This window comes from Triticum dicoccoides, chromosome 3A (assembly GCF_002162155.2).
Source record: "Triticum dicoccoides isolate Atlit2015 ecotype Zavitan chromosome 3A, WEW_v2.0, whole genome shotgun sequence".
NCBI lineage: Eukaryota > Viridiplantae > Streptophyta > Magnoliopsida > Poales > Poaceae > Triticum > Triticum dicoccoides.
In genome coordinates, this window is record NC_041384.1 from 503,089,919 (window position 1) to 503,117,006 (window position 27,088).

Consider the following 27,088-nt stretch of genomic DNA (forward strand, 5'->3'; position numbering starts at 1 on the left):
GCCGAGCTGGGGAATTTTTTTCCCAGCTCGTCGTTCTTTTAACCTTTGATCACTGACAATACTTCCCGACCGCTCCGCTTTGACAAATGACTTTGCAATAATGCGGTCATAGTTTCCTTTCGGCGGAGACTTTGCTGATTTTTTTAGGCCAGCCAGAGTGCGCTTCACTTTCACCGGATCTACCTTCTCCTCCGGAGATGGATGTTTCTTTGCTTTCACCCCTTCAAAGAAGTTCCTCACTTCGGCTCGCACGATCTTGGCGTTCTCCTCCGGAGTCCTCTTGTATGGTAACTTCTCTGGAGTCTTTAGAGAAGGACCGAATCTGTATTGCCTCCCGCCTCTGGCTGTACTGCTAGACGCCGGCAGAGCAGATGGAGCGGCTGCGACTGTCTTCTTTCCTTGCTTACGAGGTGGAGGAGAAGGACTACGATGCGCCGGAGTAGCCGGAGCGGCGGCGGGTCTCTTCCGCCCTTGCTGACGAGGCGGAGAAGGAGGAGGCTGGCTGCTCGGGCGCGCCAACGCAGGCGGAGAAGGAGGCGGAGTGCCGCCACGCGCCGGAGAAGGAGGCTGAGTTCCCTGATCACTCGCCGGAGGAGGAGGCGGAGTGCCCTAACTCGCCGGAGGAGGAGGAGGAGGCGGATGCGTCAGTTCAGAAGCTTGATGAGCTCCTTCCGCCATAGACATGGAGTCAATAGACAAGAACCCAGCCGAGTCTCCCCTTCATCGGTAGGGTAGTCAAGCTGGAGGTCCTCAAATCCCTTCGTTATTTCGTCCACCGTTACCCTGGCATATCCTTCTGGAATCGGACTATAGTGAAAAGTTGTGCCGGGTTCAGTAGGTCGAATAGAGCCGACAGCCGCCTTGACTTTGAAGTTCTGCTATTGCATCATAAGGTGGCAATGTTGAGACTCCGTGATAGCATCCACGGGGTATCTAGCAGGAGCCGTCAAGACATGCTCCGTCTGAAGCAGCTTGGTGGAAGCCACGCTGCTTCTCCGCTGAGATGGCGGGGTAGCTTCGGGGGTAGTTTCGGCAGGTCGCTTGCTGCGAGCTACTTCTCGTTCCTCTAGCGCTTGAACCTTTTCGTGCAGCGTCTGAATTTGGGCATGCTCCACTTTTTTCCTCCTCTCCTGGCATTTGTAACCGCCTGCGTCCGGAAAACCAGCCTTCCACGGAACGGAGCCTGGCGTGCCTCGTGTCCATCCAGGGTGCTCAAGATTCCCGAGGGCCATTGTGAGCTTGTCGTTCTCTCTGTCTAGAACGAACGTCCCTTGTTGCGTTGCATAGATATAGTGCTTTAGCTTCTTGACTGGTATGTTCATTTGCTCGTCCGTCCAAACGCATTTCCCTGATACAGGGTCCAAGGTTACGCCAGCCCCGAAGAACCAAGTCCGGCAATGGTCTGGCCAGTTCATTGTCTCTGGTTCGATCCCTTTATCAAGCAGATCATTCTCAGCCTTGGCCCACTTAGGTCGGGCTTTGAGGTAGCCACCTGACCCCGTGCGATGGTGAAGCTTCTTCTTTGCAGCATTTTTTCTTGTTTGTCGCCGACATCTTCTTACTCTTTTCTGATGTCTTGTAGGCCACAAATGCGGGCCAGTGATCTTTGATATTCTCATATCTGCCGATGAATTCTGGTGTCTCTTCTTTGTCGACAAACGTTTTCAGCTCATTCTTACACCTCCTGAATAGGTCTGCCATCTTCTTAAGAGCATGAGACTTGATTAATTGCTCTTTAACTGTCTTCTCCGGATCCTCCTTTGGCGGTAGGGTGAAATTTGCCTTCAGCTCAGTCCAAAGATCATATTTCTGCATATCATTGACATAATACACCTCAGGGTCTTCATTCTTAGACTTACATCATTGTTGGATGCTGATCGGGATCTTGTCCCTAACAAGAACCCCGCACTGAGCAGAAAATGCTTCCTTTGTCCGGATGGGTTCAATCGGCATGCCATCGCACGCGGTTGCTGTGATCTCAAACCTTTCATCCGAGCGCAACTTTTTCTTCGGGCCTCGTCTCTTTACCGAAGTTGTGATCGATCCGGAGGGCTGGAAAAAAGAAGAATTAGACAAGAGTTAATTAATATGTGTACATACCAAAACAATGAATGCATCAATTAGCTAGTCATCATAGGCTTAACTAATATATTTACCTGGCCGGACTCTGTTCGGTCACCGGAGCCGTCACCACGGGCTCCTTCTTGCACCAGCATTGGGTCACCGGAGCCATCATAATCATGTATTTCCTCCTCCATTCTTCGATCATCATAGCCTGCTTCTTCTTCACCATATTCTGCTTCCAGACCATCATTGTCGTTAAGATACGACATGAGATCACCTCCGGCTAGATTATGTCCCCCAACACCTGTTCTTGTTCCTCGTCTCGTCCGAACTCCATTGTTTCTGCAAATATTACAACATGGCAATTATTACACAAACATGGCAGCATGTGGATATATTAGTGGCAAATGTAGACCTAGCTTATTCTAGGTTTGGGGTGGCCTCGGCAACGCTTCAAGGGTAGGGGCGCGGCGGGAGGGGGTAGGAGACCGACATCGTTTTTTTCTAGGGTTTGGGTGTCCTCGAGAGTTTTGGTCGAGCGAGAGGGCCGGGGGGTGCTCCCATGGTATAAGTTATCACGGTCGAAGTTATCCGGGAGGGGGTTATATCGATAACGACGACATACATACATGGGAAAATAATGTTATCGGGGAGGGGGTAGGTCAAACCCCTCTCGTGTTGAAGTTATCGGGACACGGGGTATATCGACAACGACATATCCAACGACATATTCTATTTTCTCTTCTTCTCCTCTATTCCTTTCTTCTTCTCCTCTTCTTTTTCTTCTTTTTTCTTCTTCTTATTTATTTCTCCTCTTCTTCCTCTCCTCTTCTTCTCCTTTCTTCCTCTTCTTATTTTCCTTTTTCCTCTCATTCTTTTTATTCTTCTTCCTTTCCTAGCTAGATATATAAAACTTTTCTAAAAATGTAACTTTTGCATACATACATGGGAAAATAATATTATCGGGGAGGGGGTAGGTCGAACCTCCCCTCGTGTTGAAGTTATCGGGACACGGGGTATATCGACGACGACAGACCCGATAAAACATAAGAAAACAAAGAAGAAATAAAAAGAGGAGAAGAAGAAAGGAATAGAGGAGAAGACCGAAGAAAAAAAAAGAAAAAAAGAGGAGAAGAAGAAAGGAATAGAGGAGAAGAAGAAAAAAATAGAATATTCTTTTTTTTCTCCTCGTCTTTTTTTCTTCTTTTTTCCTCTACTTATTTATTTCTCCTCTTCTTCCTCTCCTCTTCTTCTCCTTTCTTCCTCTTCTTATTTTCCTTTTTCCTCTCCTACTTTTTCTTCTTCTTCTTCCTTCTTTCTAGCTAGATATATAAAACTTTTCTAAAAATGTAACTTTTGCATATATAAAACTTTTTCTTCTTCTTCCTTCTTCCTTCTCTTCCTTCTTCCTAAATATATAAAACTTTTCTAAAAATGAAACTAACCTAAAATTAATGTACTAAATCAGAGAACATTAATGTACTAAAATTAATGTATTTTTAAAACACCATGCATATTACAATTGAAAAAAATACATACATACATACAAAAAACATGTAAAAAATACATACATACATATATGAACATACATAAGAAATACATATATCTAAAAAAAATACATACATACATATATGAAAATCTAAAAACATCTAAAAACATGTAAAAAATAGCATATAACTAAAAAGCACGTCCGCGGCGGCGGGGCAGGCAGGGGCGCGCGGTGCTCACAGAGGGCGGCGTCGGGGCGGGCAGGGGCAAGCGGCGGGTGGCGTCGGGGCGAGCAGGGGCGCGGGGAGTGGCGGCGGCGACGTCGGGGCAGAGGGCAGTGGCGACGGTGAGGACGCGGGCGACGACGACGGCGAGCGACGGTGAGGGCGCGGGCGACAGCGACGACGGGGGCGGCGGACGGCGTCGGGGCAGCCTGGCGGCGTCGGGGCGGCAACTGCGAGATGACAAGTGAAATTTTCACTTGTGTTTGCTTATATACCAAAGCCTTTAGTCCCGGTTGGTGCCACCAACCGGGACCAAAGATCATTTTCGGCAGCCCAAAGGGCGGGAAACAGAGACCTTTGGTCCCGGTTGGTGGCACCAACCGGGACTAAAGGTGGGCATTGGTACCGGTTAGTGCCACGAACCGGTACCAATTCACCCTTTAGTCTCGGTTGATGCCACCAACCGGGACCAAAGGCCTTGCACTGCCCGTGGCCAAAAGTTTAGTCCCACCTCGCTAGTTGAGAGGGGCTCGGAGTGGTTTATAAGTAGGGGTGGAAACGGATCGGATGTGGATCAGATAGTGCTCTTACCACTTCCATTTTCATATTTTCAAAACGAATACGGATGTTATCGGATACGGATGCGGCTCGGATATTATTCGAATACGGATACGTATCGGATATTTTCTTGATTCGGAACGGATACGAATAATATCAACATATTGCTTAAGTAAATTAGTCGATAGCTATGTGACCTAAAATAATCAACTTGTGACATACAATAAGTCAATGATAAATAGGTTTATGAATAAATACTATTGTAATGCATAATAATTTATAAGTTTAATCATATAAAGAGTAAAACTTGACCACTTATTTGGCTTTTATGTTGGATAATTGGAATATTGGGCCTAGAATTTTAAAAATTACCCCCCATAATCTTATTCAGATACGGATATATCCACTTCCATATCCATATTTGTGTCAAAATCTCCTACCATATTTTATTTTTTATTTGTGTAATAAATTCGGATACGGATAATTTCCATTTCCATTTTGGTTCGGATGCGGATGTTTCGGATACGAATAGGCATTTTCTCAAATACGAATATCGGATATTTCAGATTATCCGCTACCATTTTCCACCCCTATTTATAAGCCCCACTACGGCTGCCCTCTCGAGCTTACCGGTAGAAGCCCCCTCAATGCAACCGGAAGCAATTGCGTCATAATCACGTGGCAGTCATGAGACTTTAGGTTCTGGAACTTTTTCTCTGGCATATTTACTATTCCCTTTATATTCGACGAGAAGCCAGTTGTGACCTTCATACTGAGCAGGCATTCAAAGAAGATTTCTTTCTCTTCTTTCGTAAGAGCGTAGCTGGCAGGACCTTCATACTGCTTCGGAGGCATGCCGTCTTTTTTGTGCAAACGTTGTAGGTCCTCCCATGCCTAAGGTGTATCTTTTGTCTTCACATACACGCCCAAGAAGCCTAGCAGATTCACGCAAAGGTTCTTCGTCACGTGCATCATGTCGATTGAAGAGCGGACCTCTAGGTCTTTCCAGTAGGATAGGTCCCAAAATATAGATTTCTTCTTCCACATGGGTGCGTGTCCCTCAGCGTCATTCGGAACAGCTAGTCCGCCGGGACCCTTTCCAAAGATTACGTGTAAATCATTGACTATAGCAAGTACGTGATCACTGGTACGCATGTCGGGCTTCTTCCAATGATCTGCCTCACCTTTGAAATGCTTGCCTTTCTTTCGACATTGATGGTTGGTCGGAAGAAATCGACGATGGCCCAGGTACACATTCTTCCTGCATTTGTCCAGGTATATACTTTCAGTTTCTTCTAAACAGTGCATGCATGCGTGGTATCCCTTGTTTGTCTGTCCTGAAAGGTTACTGAGAGCGGGCCAATCATTGATGGTTACAAACAGCAACGCGTGTAGGTTAAATTCCTCCTGTTTGTGCTCATCCCACGTACGTACACCGTTTCCATTCCACAACTGTAAAAGTTCTTCAACTAATGGCCTTAGGAACACATCAATGTCGTTGCCGGGTTGCTTAGGGCCTTGGATGAGAATTGGCATCATAATGAACTTCCGCTTCATGCACATCCAAGGAGGAAGATTATACATACATAGAGTCACGGGCCAGGTGCTGTGATTGCTGCTCTGCTCCCCGAAAGGATTAATGCCATCCGCGCTTAAACCAAACCATACGTTCCTTGGGTCACTTGCAAACTCAGGCCAGTAATTTCTCTTGATTTTCTCCACTGCGACCCCGTCAGCGGGTGCTCTCAACTTTCCGTCTTTCTTACGGTCCTTACCGTGCCATCGCATCAACTTGGCATGCTCTTCGTTTCTGAACAGACGTTTCAATAGTGGTATTATAGGAGCATACCACATCACCTTCGCAGGAACCCTCTTCCTGGGGGGCTCGCCGTCAACATCACTAGGGTCATCTCGTCTGATCTTATACCTCAATGCACCGCATACCGAGCATGCGTTCAGATCCTTGTACGCACTGCGGTAGAGGATGCAGTCATTAGGACATGCATGTATCTTCTGCACCTCCAATCCTAGAGGGCATACGATCTTCTTTGCTGCGTATGTACTGTCGGGCAATTCGTTATCCTTTGGAAGCTTCTTCTTCAATATTTTCAGTAGCTTCTCAAATCCTTTGTCAGGCACATCATCCTCTGCCTTCCACTGCAGCAATTCTAGTACGGTACCGAGCTTTGTGTTGCCATCTTCGCAATTGGGGTACAACCCTTTTTTGTGATCCTCTAACATGCGATCGAACTTCAGCTTCTCCTTTTGACTTTCGCATTGCGTCCTTGCATCGACAATGACCCGGAGAAGATCATCATCATCGGGCACATCGTCTGGTTCCTCATGATCTTCAACAGCTTCCCCCATTGCAGCATCATTGGGCACATCGTCTGGTTCCTCTTGATCTTCAGTAGCTTCCCCCGTTGCAGCAACATCGTATTCAGGGGGCACATAGTTGTCATCGTCCTCTTCTTCTTCGCCGTCTTCCATCATAACCCCTATTTCTCCGTGCCTCATCCAAACATTATAGTGTGGCATGAAACCATTGTAAAGCAGGTGGGTGTGAAGGATTTTCCGGTCAGAGTAAGACTTCGTATTCCTACATTTAGGGCATGGACAACACATAAAACCATTCTGCTTGTTTGCCTCAGCCACTTCGAGAAAATCATGCACGCCCTTAATGTACTTGGAGGTGTGTCTGTCACCATACATCCATTGCTGGTTCATCTGCGTGCATTATATATAATTAAGTGTGTCAAAAACCATTACAGAACATCATGAATAGATAGTTAAGTGACCAAATTAATAGAAGTTTATCATCACATTAAAACCAAAGTACATACATAGTTCTCATCTAACAACATATAGCTCTCTAGAGCATCTAATTAATTAAACCATACATTGAAACTACGTAAAACATTTCAATGCGAAAACAAATGCGATCATAATCGCAACCAAGGTAACAATTGATCCAACGGCATAATGATACCAAGCCTCGGTATGAATGGCATATTTTCTAATCTTTCTCATCTTCAACCGCATTGCATCCATCTTGATCTTGTGATCATCGACGACATCCGCAACATGCAACTCCAATATCATCTTCTCCTCCTCAAATTTTTTATTTTTTCCTTCAAGTAATTGTTTTCTTCTTCAACTAAATTTAACCTCTTGACAATAGGGTCGGTTGGAATTTCCGGTTCAACTACCTCCTAGATAAATAAAATCTATGTCACGTTGGTCGGCATAATTGTCATAAACAATAAATGAACCAAATAGTTATAAAAAGATAATATATACCACATCCGAATCACAGCCAGGATGAGGGCCGACGGGGGCGGATACCAAAACCATCGCACTATATAATAACAAGCAATAATAAAAGTAAGAAAATTAGACAAGTATCTATCTAAAGTATGAATTTTTTCTTTCAGAAAGAAGATAAGAACAAGAGGCTCACCATGGTGGTGCCGACGATGAGATTGGTGCGGGCGATCGACGGCGGTGAAGACGGGAATGGGACATGACGGGCTGCTAAACCTAGACAAATCTCGAGGAAAATGGAGCTTTGAGGTCGAGCTTCGAGAGGAGAAAACTTAACTAGTGTGGCTCGGGCATTTCATTGAACACCTCATGTGCATAGGAGGTGAGCTAGAGCACCACAAAGTCCTCCCCTCGCCGGCCAGAGAAAAATAGAGCACTGGGTGCTCTTCTCGCGGGGGAGGGGTATATATAGGCACCTCATTGGTCCCGGTTCGTGGCATGAAACAGGACCAAAGGGAAGCCTGTGGTCCCAGTTCAAGCCACCAACCGGGACCAATGGTGGTGGGCCAGGAGCGAGGCCCATTGGTCCCGGTTCGTCCCACCAACCGGGACCAAAGGGGCCAGACGAACCGGGACCAATGCCCCCACGAGGCCCGGCAGGCCCCTGGCCTCACGAACCGGGACCAATGCCCCCATGGGTCCTGGTTCTTGACTGAACCGGGACTAATGGGCTGACCCGGCCTGAACCAAAGCCCTCTTTTCTACTAGTGTGTTGTTGAATAACCTCGTCATTCATGTGATGTCATGAGATGGTTTGTGTGGATATTGTCATTGGCAGTGGCGATTCCATGTGTAACCTGTGGGGTCAACTGACCCCACAGGTTTTTTGATTGCAAGCCTAATTTTACCCATATTTATGCAAAAAAATTAGGAGATTTTAGAGAGATTAGTGCATTTGAATCCACAACTTTTTGGTGCTGGCACCGCCGCTGGTCATTGGTGTAGTTTGCGAAACGCATATCCCAATTGTTCTGTTTTTGTTCTCTTTTTTTAAGTCTACACATAACTTGACTTTGATAGTTGACAATGTGTATATACTTTCAAATATTGTACTATCTAAAATTCGTAAAAAAAAAGAATTCACATGTTCTCCGCTAATGAGGAGGCGGTTGCATGGTGACTAGGGAACCCTAGCCGTCACTCATCTTCTCTCCCCCTCTCGCCAAAGCCCGGAGACATATCCAGGTGACGGGAAGATCCTGTTGGAAGGTGGCCCGCTGTGGAGGCACCAGTAGAAAAAGGGTCAAATGTTTAGCTCATTAATCCTGGTTTGTATTTGAGCCGGCATTAATGTGACCAATAGTGCTGGTTCCAACGGCTAGGCGGGCGGTGCAATACCGGTTCGTGGCGAACCTTTACTACCGGTTCGTGCCATGAACCGGTACTAAAGAGGTGGTGGCCTTTAGTACGGGTTGGTGGCTCCAACCGGTACTAAAGACCCCCCCTTTAGTACCGGTTGGAGCCACCAACCGGTACTAAAGGTGGTGGCCTTTAGTACGGGTTGGTGGCTCCGACCGGTACTAAAGACCCCCCCCCCTTTAGTACCGGTTTGAGCCACCAACCGGTATTAAAGGTGGTGCGCTGCCACCCGCAGTGCACAATGTTTAGTCCCACCTTGCTAGTTGAGAGGAGCTTGCATCGGTTTATAAGCCCCGCCACGACTACCGTGTCGAGCTCCTCTCGAAGCGGGCCTTTGTGGGCCTATTGCAAGTCTTCTGCCCTGTGAGGCCTACCGGGCCGTACGGGCTTGCATCCTGACCCAACTAGAGGTTGGGTTTCTAGTCGTATGCAGGCCGTGTCGGCCTAGTAGGCGGGTTGTTTATGCTTTATTAAAAAAATCAGGAAAAATCCGGTACTAAAGGTCCCCTAGACCACTGCGCGCCTCGTGCCACGTGGTGGGCCTTTGGTCTCGGTTTGTGTTGAACCGGGACTAAAGGGGGGGACCTTTAGTCCCCACTCTTTAGTGCCGGTTCCAGAACCGGTACTAAAGGTCCTTACGAACTAGTACTAAAAGTCGTTTTTCTACTAGTGAGGCTTGGAGGGCGGCTATGAAACGGTGAATAAGATGCATGTTCAAGTGTTGTGTGTCAGGCGGTGCTCGATGGCGGCGTTGTGAAGTCGGTGACAACTGGAGGGATCCAACGCGGCACTCATCAACATTGGCCAAGCCTGGCTAGGTCACTAGAGAAGAGGGTTGATACGTCTCCAATGTATCTATAATTTTTGTTTGCTCCATGCTATATTATCTACTGTTTTGGGCAATATTGGGCTTTATTTTCCACTTTTATATTATTTTTGGGACTAACCTATTAAATGGAGGCCCAGCCCAGATTTGCTGTTTTATGCCTATTTCAGTGTTTCGAAGAAAAGGAATATCAAACGGAGTCGAAACGGAACGAAATCAACTGGAGAAGTTATTTTTGGAAGGAAACCTACCGGATAGACTTGGACCCTACGTCAGAAGACGAAGGAGGAGCTCACGAGGGTAGGGGGCGCGCCCCCTACCTCGTGGCCCTCCCTTTGGTCCACCGACGTACTCCTTTCGCCTATATATCTCCATATACCCTAAAAACATCCGGGAGCACAATAGATCGGGAGTTCCGCCGCCAGAAGCCTCCGTAGCCACCGAAAGACAATCTAGACCCGTTCCGGCACCCTGCCGGAGGGGGAATCCCTCTCGGGTGGCCATCTTCATCATCCCGGTGCTCTCCATGACGAGGAGGGAGTAGTTCTCCCTCGGGGCTGAGGGTATGTACCAGTAGCTATGTGTTTGATCTCTCTCTCTCTCTCGTGTTCTTGAGGTGGTACGATCTTGATGTATCGCGAGCTTTGCTATTATAGTTGGATCTTATGATGTTTTCTCCCCCCTCTACTCTCTTGTAATGAATTGAGTTTCCCCTTTGAAGTAATCTTATCGGATTGAGTCTTTAAAGATTTGAGAACACTTGATGTATGTCTTGCCATGGATATCCGTGGTGACAATGGGATATCACGTGATACACTTGATGTATGTTTTGGTGATCAACTTACGGGTTCCGCCCATGAACCTATGCATAGGGGTTGGCACACGTTTTCGTCGTGATTCTCCGGTAGAACTTTGGGCACTCTTTGAGGTCCTATGTGTTGGTTGAATAGATGAATCTGAGATTGTGTGATGCATATCGTATAATCATACCCACGGATACTTGAGGTGACATTGGAGTATCTAGGTGACATTAGGGTTTTGGTTGATTTGTGTCTTAAGGTGTTATTCTAGTACGAACTCTAGGGATGTTTGTGACACTTATAGGAATAGCCCAACGGATTGCTTGGAAAGAATAACTCTGAGGTGGTTCCATACCCTACCATAATCTCTTCATTCGTTCTCTGCTATTAGTGACTTTGGAGTGACTCTTTGTTGCATGTTGAGGGATAGTTATGTGATCCAATTATGTTATCATTGTTGAGGGAACTTACACTAGCGAAAGTATGAACCCTAGGCCTTATTTCCACACATTGCAATACCGTTTACGCTCACTTTTATCATTCGTTACCTTGCTGTTTTTATAATTTCAGATTACAAATACCTTTATCTACTATCCATATTGCACTTGTATCACCATCTCTTTGCCGAACTAGTGTACCTATACAATCTACCCTTGTATTGGGTGTGTTGGGGACACATGAGACTCTTTGTTATTTGGTTGCAGGGTTGCTTGAGAGAGACCATCTTCATCCTACGCCTCCTACGGATTGATAAACCTTAGGTCATCCACTTGAGGGAAATTTGCTACTGTCCTACAAACCTCTGCACTTGGAGGCCCAACAACGTCTATAAGAAGAAGGTTGTGTAGTAGACATCAAGCTCTTTTCTGGCGCCGTTGCCGGGGAGGTTAGCGCTTGAAGGTATATCTTTAGATCTTGCAATCGAGTCTTTTAGTTTCTTGTTTTATCACTAGTCTAGTTTATAAAAGAAAATTACGAAAAAATGGAATTGAGTTTGTCTCATACGCTTCATCTTTTTAATATCTTTCATGAGTATGACGGAAAGGAAAATTGTGCTCAAATGCTAGAAGAAGAATTACATAGAATGTTTGGCACTAAATATTTGAATGATGAGCATGATTGCAATGTTGTTAGTATGAATTCCTTGAATATCCATGATGCTAATGATATACAAAGCCACAAGCTTGGGGAAGCTATGTTTGATGAAGATGATATTTTTTGTCCCCCAAGTTTTGATGAGCAAATTTATTATGATGAAACCAAGCCTCCTATCTATTATGATTATTGTGATGACACGTATGCTTTAAAGAATAATGATAACAATGAAACTTGTCATCTTGATTTCAATTTTCAATCCCATGATAGTTACTTTGTTGAGTTTGCTCCCACTACTATTCATGAGAAGAATTTTGCTTATGTGGAGAGTAGTAAATTTTCTATGCTTGTAGATCATGAAAAGAATGCTTTAGGTTCTGGTTATATTGTTGAATTCATTCATGATGCTATTGAAAATTATTATGAGGGAGGAACATATGCTTGTAGGAATTGCAATAATATCAAGTTTCCTCTCTATGTGCTTAAAATTTTGAAGTTATGCTTGTTTTACCTTCCTATGCAAGTTGATTCTTGTTCCCACAAGTTATTTGCTCACAAAATACCTATGCATAGGAAGTGGGTTAGGCTTAAATGTGCTAGTCATATTCTTCAAGGTGCTCTCTTTATGTTACAATTCTTATCTTTTATGTGAGCATCATTGAAATCGTCATGCCTAGCTAGGGGTGTTAAGCGATAGCGCTTGTTGGGAGGCAACCCAATCCTATTTTAGTTTCTTGCTTTTTGTACCTGTTTAGTAATAAATAATTCATCTAGCCTCTGTTTAGATGTGGTTTTAGTTGTTTAATTAGTGTTTGTGCCAAGTAGAACCTTTGGGAAGACTTGGGGAAAGTCTTGTTGATCATGCTGTAAAAAAACAGAAACTTTAGCGCTCACGAGAATTGCTGCCATTTTTATTTGGATAGTGATATTTAGTTAATTATTTTTTCAGATGATTAATAGATAAATTCCTCACGTCCAGAAATTTAATTTAGAATTTTTGGTGTTCCAGATCTTGCGATAGCTACAGATTACTACAGACCGTTCTGTTTTTGACAGATTCTGTTTTTCGTGTGTTGTTTGCTTATTTTGATGAATCTATGGCTAGTAAAAGAGTTTATAAACCATAGAGAAGTTGGAATACAGTAAGTTTAACACCAATATAAATAAAGAATGAGTTAATTACAGTACCTTGAAGTGGTGATTTATTTTCTTATACTAACGGAGCTTACGAGTTTTCTGTTAAGTTTTGTGTTGTGAAGTTTTCAAGTTTTGGGTAAGGATTCGATGGACTATGGAATAAGGAGTGGCAAGAGCCTAAGCTTGGGGATGCCCAAGGCACACCAAGGTAATATTCAAGGATATACAAGAGCCTAAGCTTGGGTATGCCCCGGAAGGCATCCCCTCTTTCGTCCTCATTCATCGGTAACTTTACATGGAGCTATATTTTTATTCGCCACATGATATGTGTTTTGCTTGGAGCGTCATTTTATTTTATTTAGTTTTGCTTGCTGTTTGAATAAAATATCAAGATCTGAAACTCTTAAATGTTAGAGAGTCTTCACATAGTTGCATAATTATTCGACTACTCATTGATCTTCACTTACATCTTTCGGAGTAGTTTGTCATTTGCTCTAGTGCTTCACTTATATCTTTTAGAGCATGGTCTTAGTTTTATTTTGAAGAAATAGATGAACTCTCATGCTTCATTTAGATTATTTTGAGAGTCTTAAATAGCATGGTAATTTTCTTAAAATCCTAATATGCTTGGTATGCAAGAATAATAAAATTCTCTTATGAGTGTTTTGAATACTATGAGAAGTTTGATACTTGATGATTGTTTTGAGATATGAGGATGGTAATATTAGAGTCATGCTAGTTGAGTAGTTGTGAATTTGAGAAATAGTTGTGTTGAAGCTTGTGATTCCCGTAGCATGCACGTATGGTGAACCGTTATGTGTTGAAGTCGGAGCATGATTTATTTATTGATTGTCCTCCTTATGAGTGGCGGTCGGAGACGAGCGATGGTCTTTTCCTACCAATCTATCCCCCTAGGAGCATGCGCGTAATACTTTGCTTTGATAACTTGTAGATTTTTGCAATAAGTATGTGAGTTCTTTATGACTAATGTTGAGTCCATGGGATTATACGCACTCTCACCCTTCCACCATTGCTAGCCTCTCTAGTACCGTGCAACTTTCGCCGGTACCATAAACCCACCATATACCTTCCTCAAAACAACCACCATACCTACCTATTATGGCATTTCCATAAGCCATTCCGAGATATATTGCCATGCAACTTTCCACCATTTCGTTATTATGACACACTCCACTATTGTCATATTGCTTGCATGATCATGTAGTTGACATTGTATTTGTGGCAAAGCCACCATTCATAAAACTTTCATACTTGTCACTCATGAGTCATTGCACATCCCGGTACACCGCCGGAGGCATTCATATAGAGTCATATCTTGATCTAAGTATCGAGTTGTAATTCTTGAGTTGTAAGTAAATAAAAGTGTGATGATCATCATTATTAGAGCATTGTCCCAGTGAGAAAAGGATTATGGAGACCATGATTCCCCCACAAGTCGGGATGAGGCCCTGGACGAAAAAATAGATAAAAGAGGCCAAAGAAGCCCAAATAAAAAAAGAAAAAAAGAGGCCATAAAAAAGAAAAAGGCCCAAATAAAAAAATATATAAAAAATGAGAGAAAAAGAGAGAAGGGACAATGCTACTATCCTTTTACCACACTTGTGCTTCAAAGTAGCACCATGATCTTCATGATAGAGAGTCTCCTATGTTGTCACTTTCATATACTAGTGGAAATATTTCATTATAGAACTTGGCTTGTATATTCCAATGATGGGCTTCCTCAAAATGCCCTAGGTCTTCGTGAGCAAGCAAGTTGGATGCACACCCACTTAGTTTCTCTTGAGCTTTCATAAATTTATAGCTCTAGTGCATCCGTTGCATGTCAATCCCTACTCACTCACATTGATATCTATTGATGGGCATCTCCATAGCCCGTTGATACGCCTAGTTGATGTGAAACTATCTTCTCCTTTTTGTCTTCTCCACAACCACCATTCTATTCCACCTATAGTGCTATGTCCATGGCTCACGCTCATGTATTGCGTTAAGATTGAAAAAGTTTGAGAACATCAAAAGTATGAAACAATTGCTTGGCTTGTCATCGGGGTTGTGCATGATTTAAATACTTTGTGTGGTGAAGATGGAGCATAGCCACACTATATGATTTTGTAGGGATAGCTTTCTTTGGCCATGTAATTTTGAGAAGACATAATTGCTTTGTTAGTATGCTTGAAGTATTATTATTTTCTATGTCAATATGAACTTTTGTCTTGAATCTTATGGATCAGAATATTCATACCACAATTAAGAAGAAGTACACTGAAATTTTGCCAACTAGCATTCCACATCAAAAATTATCTTTTTATCATTTACCTACTCAAGGACGAGCAGCAATTAAGCTTGGGGATGCTTGATACGTCTCCAACGTATCTATAATTTTTTATTGCTCCATGCTATATTATCTACTGTTTTGGGCAATATTGGGCTTTATTTTCCACTTTTATATTATTTTTGGGACTAACCTATTAACCGGAGGCCCAGCCCAGATTTGCTGTTTTATGCCTATTTCAGTGTTTCGAAGAAAAGGAATATCAAACGGAGTCGAAACGGAACGAAATCAACTGGAGAAGTTATTTTTGGAAGGAAACCTACCGGATAGACTTGGACCCTACGTCAGAAGATGAAGGAGGAGCTCACGAGGGTAGGGGGTGCGCCCACCCCCCTGGGGCGCGCCCCCTGCCTCGTGCCCCCCCTTCGGTCCACCGACGTACTCCTTTCGCCTATATATCTCCATATACCCTAAAAACATTCGGGAGCACAATAGATCGGGAGTTCCGCCGCCAGAAGCCTCCGTAGCCACCGAAAGCCAATGTAGACCCGTTCCGGCACCCTGCCGGAGGGGGAATTCCTCTCCGGTGGCCATCTTCATCATCCCGGTGCTCTCCATGACGAGGAGGGAGTAGTTCTCCCTCGGGGCTGAGGGTATGTACCAGTAGCTATGTGTTTGATCTCTCTCTCTCTCTCTCGTGTGCTTGAGGTGGTACGATCTTGATGTATCGTAAGCTTTGCTATTATAGTTGGATCTTATGATGTTTTCTCCCCCCTCTACTCTCTTGTAATGAATTGAGTTTCCCCTTTGAAGTAATCTTATCGGATTGAGTCTTTAAAGATTTGAGAACACTTGATGTATGTCTTGCCGTGGATATCTGTGGTGACAATGGGATATCACGTGATACACTTGATGTATGTTTTGGTGATCAACTTGCGGGTTCCGCCCATGAACCTATGCATAGGGGTTGGCACACGTTTTCATCGTGATTCTCCGGTAGAACTTTGGGGCACTCTTTGGGGTCCTATGTGTTGGTTGAATAGATGAATCTGAGATTGTGTGATGCATATCGTATACTCATACCCACAGATACTTGAGGTGACATTGGAGTATCTAGGTGACATTAGGGTTTTGGTTGATTTGTATCTTAAGGTGTTATTCTAGTACGAACTCTAGGGCTGTTTGTGACACTTATAGGAATAGCCCAACAGATTGATTGGAAAGAATAACTTTGAGGTGGTTCCTTACCCTACCATAATCTCTTCGTTCGTTCTCTGCTATTAGTGACTTTGGAGTGACTCTTTGTTGCATGTTGAGGGATAGTTATGTGATCCAATTATGTTATCATTGTTGAGGGAACTTACACTAGCGAAAGTATGAACCCTAGGCCTTATTTCCACACATTGCAATACTGTTTACGCTCACTTTTATCATTCGTTACCTTGCTGTTTTTATAGTTTCAGATTACAAATACCTTATCTACTATCCATATTGCACTTGTATCACCATCTCTTCGCCGAACTAGTGCACCTATACAATCTACCATTGTATTGGGTGTGTTGGGGACACAAGAGACTCTTTGTTATTTGGTTGCAGGGTTGCTTGAGAGAGACCATCTTCATCCTACGCCTCCTACGGATTGATAAACCTTAGGTCATCCACTTGTGGGAAATTTGCTACTGTCCTACAAACCTCTGCACTTGGAGGCCCAACAACGTCTACAAGAAGAAGGTTGTGTAGTAGACATCAAGGGTGACGACACACAATCTTGGACGGTTGCAAGCTTGACGTCATAGACTGACCTGTTGTACATTGGCATGGGTAATTATTTTTCAGGTTTTCTTTAGGGAGTGTTCATGTTTGATTTGGAGCAGCGAGGCTCCGGTGTAGTCCCAATGTAGGAATTATGTTCTCTCAGCCATTTCCCTGTTCTGTTGGTGTGCTTTGTTGGGGAACGTAGCATGCAATTTCAAAAAAATCCTACGATCACGCAAGATCTATCTAGGAGATGCATAGCAACGAGCGGGCGAGAGTGTGTCCACGTACCCTCGTAGACTGAAAGCGGAAGTGTTAAGTTACCGCAGTTTATGTAGTCGAACGTCTTCACGATCCAAACAATCAAGTACCGAACGTACGACACCTCCGAGTTCAGCACATGTTCAGCTCGACGATGTCCCTTGAACTCTTGATCCAGCAGAGGGTCGAGGGAGAGTTTCGTCAACATGACGGCGTGGTAACGGTGATGGTGATGTGATCTGCACAGAGCTTTGCCTAATCACTACGTGAATATGACCGGAGGAGTAAACCGTGGAGAGAGACGCCGCACACGGCTTGGAACAATTGGTGTCTCTCCAAGGGGTGCCCTGCCCATGTATATAAAGGAGGGAGAGGAGGAGGCCGGCCACGAGGGGCGCGCCAAGGGGGGGGTTTCCTACTAGGACTCCACTCCTAGTAGGATTCGGCCCCCTGAAGGAAATATGCCCTAGAGGCAATAATAAAGTTGTTATTTATATTTCCTTATATCATGATAAATGTTTATTATTCATGCCAGAATTGTATTAACCGGAAACTTAGTACATGTGTGAATACATAGACAAAACAGAGTGTCCCTAGTATGCCTCTACTTGAATAGCTTGTTAATCAAAGATGGTTAAGTTTCCTGACCATAGACATGGGTTGTCATTTGATGAACGGGATCACATCATTAGAGAATGATGTGATGGACAAGACCCATCCATTAGCTTAGCATAATGATCGTTTAGTTTTATTGCTATTGCTTTCTTCATGACTTATATATATTCCTCCGACTATGAGATTATGCAACTCTCGAATACCAGAGGAACACTTTGTGTGCTATCAAACGTCACAACATAACTGGTGATTATAAAGATGCTCTACAGGTGTCTCTGAAGGTGTTTGTTGAGTTGGCATAGATCGAGATTATGATTTGTCACTCCGAGTATCGAGAGGTATCTTTGGGCCCTCTCGGTAATGCACATCACTATAAGCCTTGCAAGCAATATGACTAATGAGTTAGTTATGGGTTGATGCATTATAGAACGAGTAAAGAGACTTGCCGGTAACGAGATTGAACTAGGTATGATGATGCCAACGATCGAATCTCGGGCAAGTAACATACTGATGACAAAGGGAATAACGTATGTTGTTATGCGGTTTGACTGATAAAGATCTTCATAGAATATGTAGGAGCCAATATGAGCATCCAAGTTCCGCTATTGGTTATTGACCGGAGATGTGTCTTGGTCATGTCTACATAGTTCTCGAACCCGTAGGGTCCGCAAGCTTAATGTTCGATCACGATTTGTATTATGAGTTATGTGTTTAGGTGACCGAAGTTTGTTCGGAGTCCGGGATGAGATCACAGACATGACGAGGAGTCTCGAAATGGTCAAGAGGTAAAGATTGATATATTGGAAAGTTATATACGGACACCGGGATGGTTCCAAAGAAGATCGAGGATTTTTCGGAGTACCAGGAGGTTACCGGAACCCCCCGGGAAAGTTAATGGGCCTATTGGGCCATAGAGGAGAGAGGCAGACTAGCCCCCCCAAGACCAATCCGAATTGGTCAAGGGGTGGGGGGCGCGGCCCCCCTTTCCTTCTCCCTCCCCTCCCTTTCCCCTTTCCCCTCTCTGATGGAAGGAAGGAGGGGGGCGAATACTACTAGGAACAGAGTTCGAGGGACGTCATCGAGCTGAATGTGTGCTGAACATGGAGGTGCCATACATTCGCTACTTGGATCGGTTGGATCGAGAAGACGTTCGACTACATCAATCGTGTTAACCTAACGCTGCCGCTTTCGGTCTACGAGGGTACGTAGACACACTCTCCCCGTCTCATTGCTTTGCATCTCTTAGATAGATCTTGCGTGATCGTAGGATTTTTTTTGAAATTGCATGCTACGTTCCCCAACAATGGTATCAGAGCCAGGTCTATGCGTAGATCTTCACAAGTAGAACACAAAGAGTTGTGGTCGATAATAGTCATACTGCTTACCACCAACGTCTTACTTTGATTCGGCGGTATTGTTGGATGAAGCGGCCTGGACCGACATTACATGATCATGTTCATGAGACTCGTTCTACTGATGTGCTTTGCACACAGGTGGCTGGCAGGTGTCTGTTTCTCCAACTTTAGTTGAATAGAGTTTGACTACGGCCGGTCCATGTTGAAGGTTAAAACAACACACTTGACGAAAAATCATTGTGGTTTTGATGCGCAGATAAGAACGGTTCTTGCTAAAAGCCCATAGCAGCCACGTAAAACTTGCAACAACAAAGTAGAGGACATCTAACTTGTTTTTGCAGGGCATGCTGTGATGTGATATGGTCAAGACGTGATGAGATAAAAAAAATTGTATGAGATGATCATGTTTTGTAAAATTTATCGGCAACTGGAAGGAGCCTTATGGTTGTCGCTTTATTGTATGAAATGCAATCGCCATGTAATTGCTTTACTTTATCACTAAGCGGTAGCGATGGTCATAGAAGCAATAGTTGGCGAGACGACAACGATGCTACGATGGAGAACAAGGTGTCAAGCCGGTGACAATGGAGATCATGACGGTGCTTTGAAAATGCTAAGATGATGATGGCCATATCATGTCACATATTTTGATTGCATGTGATGTTTATCTTTTATGCATCTTATTTTGCTTAGTACGGCAGTAGCATTATGTCACATCCCTAGTTCTGGTATGACCTAGGCTAGCCTCCTTTGTGCATCATGTTTAAATTCCATTTAAATTTGAAATGAGGATTTGTGAAACCCTCAGAAATCATTTTTGGAAATAACCCAGATAAAAATTGCTCCAAAGAGGTCCAAGAAAATGTTCATGTTGCTCTCTGAAAATATTGGTCAGAGGTAAAAAATCAAACCAATATTTTCAAGAGCTCATAAGTATTTATTTTGGGCATTTGGAATTAATCTAGTAATTAATTGCTTTGGAAATATATTTGCTATATATATTTGATATATGTCCAAAAATTCTGTTAATTGGTGAGGAGTTTTGGAGCAATCCAACTAGTTCCTACAAAAAATTACAGAAGTAAATAAAATGATTTAGTATTATTACTAAGTCAAAACAAATGTCAGAAAATAGAAAAGAAACAAAAAGGGAAAAACCTTACCTCGGTTACGTGCGGCCTGGCACTGTGCGGCCCAGTAGGGCGGCCCAGCCCACCAGGCCCTCTGCCAGTCATCCCCCTCCTCTCGCCAGGAGGACGAGAGGCGCGTGCCCGGCGCCTGCGGCCACACGCCGTGGCCACCTCCTTCTTCCGCCGACGCGGGAGAGGCTCCTGGAGCGCCACGCACTTCCCACGTTCCCTCTCATCCCCCTCAAGTCGATCCCCTCCTCTGCCGTTTCCTCCTCGCTCTTTCTCTCACGGCCGAGCACGCCTGTCGCCGCCGCTTGCCATTGTCACGCTCACCGCCTCCCCCTCGCCCTCTCGTCATGCCCGCGAGCTCCGCGCCGTTGCCCTGCATCGTCTCCCTCAGCCACACAAGCCGGATCGTCCTGGAGCGCCTCCATCGCCGTCGTCATCACCTCCGGCCACCGTGGATCCCCATCGCTGCACCGTCGACCTCAGCCGTCCCCGAGCTCGCTGACGACGTCTACGGTCTCCCCGTGAGCTCTAATCCGTTTCCCCTCCTCCCCCGAGCTCGATTTCATGCCGTAGCCACGCTAGCCGCCGGACCCGAGCGGTCGCGCCGCCGTGGTACCTCCCCGTCGTGGCCAGAGCCACTGCAGCCCGTGCCTGCACCTGCCACCATGCTCAGTAGCCTCCTAGAAGGCCAACACCGCCACCCGCAGCTCCTGTCGTGCCCTGCAGCCACATTCCGCTCGGAGCCGTGCTCCGGCCGCCGCTGCGAGCTCCGCTCCGGCGAGCTCCGGCCACCCCGCGTCCTCCCGTCGCCTCCACTAGATGCGCGCAAGCACCAGCTCCTCGGAGATGGTCTCCGCGGCCCATTTGGTCACTGGAGGACCAAATCCGAGGCCCTCCGCCGCGTCTGGCCTCGCCGGCATCGAGTCGCCTGCGGGTTTGACCCCGCTAACCAGGGGTTTGACCTCCCCTGGATCGCTGACAAGTGGGCCCAGGCCCCTGCTAATTTTAGTTAATAGTTAATTAAGCTTAATTAGCCTGCTGATACTGACATGTGGGCCCAGGACCTTAACTAAGCTAGTTTAGGATTAGATTAGTGCTAATTAACTTAAGTTAGTTAGTTAGACACTGACATATGGGTCCCACTGGTCAGGATTGACCTGGACCGACCTGTTAACCTGCTGATGTCACTCAGACGTCATGCTGACGCAATTAATTCTTTTCTGGTTTTAAATTAAATCAGGAAATTCCAGAAAATTAGCTAAACTTCAAAAATTCATAGAAATTCAACCGTAGCTCAGATTGAAATAATTTATATATGAAAAATTATCAGAAAAATTCAATCTATCCATCTGTACCATTTTCATGCTCTATATGAGGAAACACATGAATGACATTTATAAAGGCTTATTTTGGAGTTGCATTTGAAACTTTGGTTCAAATGGACTTCATGCAAATGAATGCTAGATGCATTAACGCAAACAACATCACATACTCATGCCATGTTCATGCATCATATTGTTGTATATGCCTGTGTTTGATTATCAACACCGTTCCTTCTCGATAGGTCCTGCTCCAGAGACCGATCCAGAGTACCTGTCAAAGGAGCAGTGCCCCCTGTTGATCTACCAGGCAAGCAAACCCCCTTGTTCATTCCGATACAATCCTACTCTCTCGCTCCTGATCTCATTTATTGCATTAGGACAACAACGATTCAACTACTACTTTATGCTGCGGTAGTTGAACCCATTCCTCTGCATGACTTGTCATTGCCACAGTAAATAGTTAAAACCCACTAGCATGTGTAGGAGTTGATTGAGCCATGTTGTGTCCCTACCATGCATTCCCTGCTATTGCTTAGAGTATGTCAGGTCTGATTCATCGGGAATGAATTGGAGTGTTACTATATGTTCTGGTGCTGAGAGTTAAGCGTGTGAACACGTTTTGGTAAAGGTAGCGGTGAGAGGCCATGTAGGAGTACATGGCGGGTTGTCCAATTGGGACCGTCCTTAAGAATTGAGCTCTATGTAAGTTGTCCAATGACTAGCTACTACCACACATTGGGTTCCGTTAACTCGACCCCTCTTGACTTATTAGCCAACTTTATCTCTGTCCAGGAGTTGCAACTAGTTTTTGGTGTTTGTAGGTAGTGCTATTTTTCTACCGAGTGGCACCCGGCAGGGTGGACTTGGGACAGACTAGGCACATGTGGCCCGGTGTACCGAGTGGCACCCGGATGGTGGGCTCGGGAACCCTGTACACATCGTTTGGGGCCGTGAGCGAAACCCCGGCCGGATCTCCTTGCGGATGGAACCCGAATAGGTGATAAACCTGGACTAGAGTCTTGTGTGGTTAGTCAGGTCGTGGCCGACACCCTCGCCAGGCTTCCGCTTGAAGGTTGCGAGATACATGACGTGTACATGGTGATAAGTGGTGAGAGCGTGTGTGAAGAAGTACACCCCTGCAGGGTTATCATGATCTATTCGAATAGCCGTGTCCTCGGTTATGGACTTCTTGGATGCTTACGTGGTACATAGACAACTTAAAGTGGATACTCTAAAATGCTCAAGACAAGTGTGAGTGCTATGGATGGCCTTCTCGTAGAGAGACGGGGATGAATCCATATTAGTGTATTGATGTGGTGATTAGTGGACTCGTGTGCGCTGCCTCACCTCAAAGAAGTTTCTCGTAGTCGTAGAACAGGATAGCCACTGAGTCAAAGCTGGCTTGCTGCAACTAAACCCCACATTACCTTCTTGATACAAATGCATGTATGATAGGATCTGATGTAAGTCTTGCTAAGTACCTTTGTACTCACGTTTGCTTTATTTATGTTTTACAGGTGAGACATCTGTCTCACTAGTAGTACCACTTGGACTTCGACGTGTATCTTGTTACCTCAGCTATGATCTTGTACCCTTGGGAGGGACTTGTAGATTGTCAGGCTTCTCAGCCTTTTTATTTTTTAGTTGTCTGTACTCAGACATGTAATGCTTCCGTTGCTTGTATGCTCTGAATGATGGGTCATGAGACCTCTACTTGTATTAATGCTATGTGGCTCTTCTGGGCCTTTATCTATAGGAGTTTGCGTTATGTTGTGATGCCATGTTGTACAACACATACTTGCATGTTATGCGTACGTGTGACGTGTATTGCTATGTGTGGGATCCGACAACCTAGTTGTTTATCCTTGGTGGCCTCTCTTATGGAGAAATGTAGTCTAGTGATTCCACCGAGCCATGGTAGTCCGCTACAGCCCGGTTTACCCGGAGTCCAGCTAGCCCAGCACTACTGCTCTGGAACACTTAGACTGGCCAGCATGTGATTCACTTCGTTCCTGTGTCTATCCCTTCGGGGAAATGTCACACGGTGACATCCGGAGTCCTGCCTAGCCTGCTACAACCCGGTTCACCAGAGTCCTGTTAGCCCAGTGCTACAGCCCAGATTCGCACGCTGCTGACCAACATGCTCGATGTTGATTCATGTATGCATGTCCCCGTAAGTTAGTGCCACTTTGGGTTCACGACTAGTCATGTCGGCCCGGGTTCTATGTCATATGGATGCTAGCGACACTATCATATACGTGAGCCAAAAGGCGCAAACGGTCCCGGGCCATGGTAAGGCGACACCCGTGGGAATACCGTGCGTGAGGCCGCAAAGTGATATGAGGTGTTACATGCTCGATCGGTGTGACTTAGAATCAGGGTCCCGACAGCTTTGGTATCAGAGCCTGACTGCCTGTAGGATTACCAAGCCAACCTGGTTGAAGTTGGATCTAGAAATTCTTTAGCTATATAGGGGAATTGATTGTGGAAGGGAACGTAAGGCTCTGTTTACTCCTTATACCTCATGCCTTCTGATCTGAGTCATCCTATCTTTCCTACGGGGTTCAGGATCACATGTTACTACTCCGTAGTCTCTAAGGATTGGTTGATCTGAGTCATATCCCAGTTCGAGTACCTCCGGTGTAGCCTGTTTAGTAATATCTCAGAACCTTGAGTGATGATGTTGAGTTTGGTGCTACCCCGTCTTTTGCAGAATGTCTCATTTTGAGCATTTTACTGCCGTTATGCTGCCGGAATTGTCCTAGGAGTTTGAAAGATACTAAATTCTTGTGCTACCTTCTGCATCCTATAGTTGATGCTGAATCCATCCTTGTTTTCCTTGGTTTCGTTCTTCAGGATGTTGCCGGTTAACCGAAGTTCTGTTACTCGTAGCCGAAACCATGGAGATGGTAGGGATCACTACAAAAAATACACTTCCGTGATGATACATGTTTGTCACAGTAGGTCGCTTTTTTGTCATGCATGTACATCCATGAAAAATTTATGACAGAACCAAGATAGTCATACCTGTGCTGTCATAGAAGTGTTCCATGACATTACCAAAATTATCATCACGGAAGTGTCCACTTCCATGACGATAAATCACACGTCACAGAAGTGCTTTCGTCAAGGGTGACCGACACATGGCATCCACCGTAACGGAATGCCGTTAAGCTATCGGGTCGGGTTTTGGATCCGATAACCTGTTAACAGCCCCGACCAATGGGAAATTTCCACGTGTAAAATTCTTATTGGCCCGACGAAACACTTGTCAGCTCATCAGTTGGTCAGATAGGCGCCTATGATACGTCGACACATGGCACGGCCCAACACAGGCCCATTCCTGTGAAAAGGCCGGCCCGTTTGACTTGGTCAAAAGCTGGCGGGCTGGCCCATGGAAAGCCTGTTAATGGCATGTTCGCATATAGCCCATTTACAGCCCGCTAACCCAAGGCCCGTTACGCCCTATCCGAATTAGGCCCAGTAGCATCATCTGGGCCATCCAATATGATTCCAGCCTGTTTTCACTTCTGGCCCATTTATGGCCCATGACGTCTTTCGGCCCATATGAGGCCCTATGTAACTCTTGGCCTATTAACGGCCCGTGGTGAAACTGGCCCGTAATGAACAGTGTATCACTTTACACGCATTAACGGCCCGTGGTGAAACTGGCCCATAATGAATAGTGTATCACTTTATACCCATTAACGGCCCGTTATTCCCTTGGGCCGTTTCCAGCCCATGTTATCTTTCGGCCTTCTCAGAGCCCATTTATTCTTGGGCTCATTTCCAGCATTCGTTTACTTACGGCCCGTTACTGTCATTTTCTGCTTGTCGGCCAAATTCAGCCCGTGGTTACAGTCGGCCCATTTGTGGTCCGTTAATACGTTGGGTCATTTTCATAGCGTCATCAAATACGGCCTATTAACGATGGCCCGTTACGGTCGGCCCATGAACGGACGATTCCAACTCTAGACCGTTTACGGCCATAATGCGGCCTGTTATTGGCCCATGTTTGGCGAGTCGATCATACGGCCCGTATAAGGCCCATTGATAATATGGCCCGTAGAAGGCCCATTGTTTCTACGGCCCGTAGAAGGCCTACTGTTTCTACGGCCCGTAAAAGGCCCACTGTTTCTATGGCCTGTAGGAGGCCCAGTGTCACTACAATAAATATTAGCCCATGGTTATTGTGGCCTAGTTTTAAAAATAGGTTATTGCAGCCACTAGTTAACCGCGGAAAAAGAACTGTAATGACTACAAGCAAACAAATAAACAAGACAACAAGGAAATAAATAAGCAAGCAACTAACGCTAGGCTATCACGGCTATTACACATATTAAATCCACTGGGCATCAAAGTTCGCCACCAGTGCAAATATAGGGAACAAAGCAGTATATCATATACACTAGCCGTCAAAATTGGCCACCAGTGCAAATAAACACGGCAGCAAAACAAGAGCATAACTGAAACAACTTCAGAAGAGCTCAAGAAACGTTATCCTAGGTATCCACCATGCTGGCAATAAGCTTAGCAAGTTGATTAGCTTTGTCCTGTTTGGCTCTAAAATCCTTCAACGCTTGCTGTTGCACCAGAAAGTATGCATCTGAATGCTCCAGGGACTTCCGCAGTCCTTCCGCTTCTTGTCGCAGCTCGATGTCTTTCAGCTTGTAGTTGAGACTCAACAAACCGAATTGATTCAGATAGTGAGTTTGAATAGCTTGTGCAAGCGGTAGTGGCCAGTAACTCCAACACTAAACCAAGACAGGATGTGTCACTATCCTGAACCTTATCTGCATTAGTTCCTTTACCATTGCTTAATAAGGCACTCTTCCCCAACATTCTGTCAGCATTCTAAAAGAAGAAACAAGCAGAAACATAACAAGTTTAGCATGTACTAGTATATGAAACTCATTTCGGTGAACCAGTTCATTAGTAAGGTGGACAGGATTAAACTACCAAGTCTTCTATTGCCAAGTACTAGTACATAATAAAAGCATCAAACAAACATATATCTATGTCCTATGGTAGCAATGGAATCTTAAATTAGAACAGTTGTTCTTCAGGTTTAGGCACTTGTTCTACATGAACAGAGTATAGTAAGACGCAAGAATATACTACTTAAAAATAGAAAATGAGCTCATAGACCTTACCATATTCTTGGTTTGGGACCAGTACAGAACAAGGCATTCCCAGTCATCGTCTAGTAAATGTGTCTCCGGAGAACGTAAGGGAATTTGATGAGTTCCTTTGCTGGTGAAGTACGTTTTCTTCAGGTAATTCCGATACTGCCACCAAGCATTCTTGAAGATAGCAGAGGTATTAGCACAGGTTACCTCATCCTGACTTTCCAAATCGGTCCTTCTCTATAGAGAAAAATGGGAAAATTTGTTGTATTATAACCATCATGGAGGTAGGATGTATGGTACAAAGCAAAGTAATTGCCATGAATAACATTACTTACACATAACTCCTA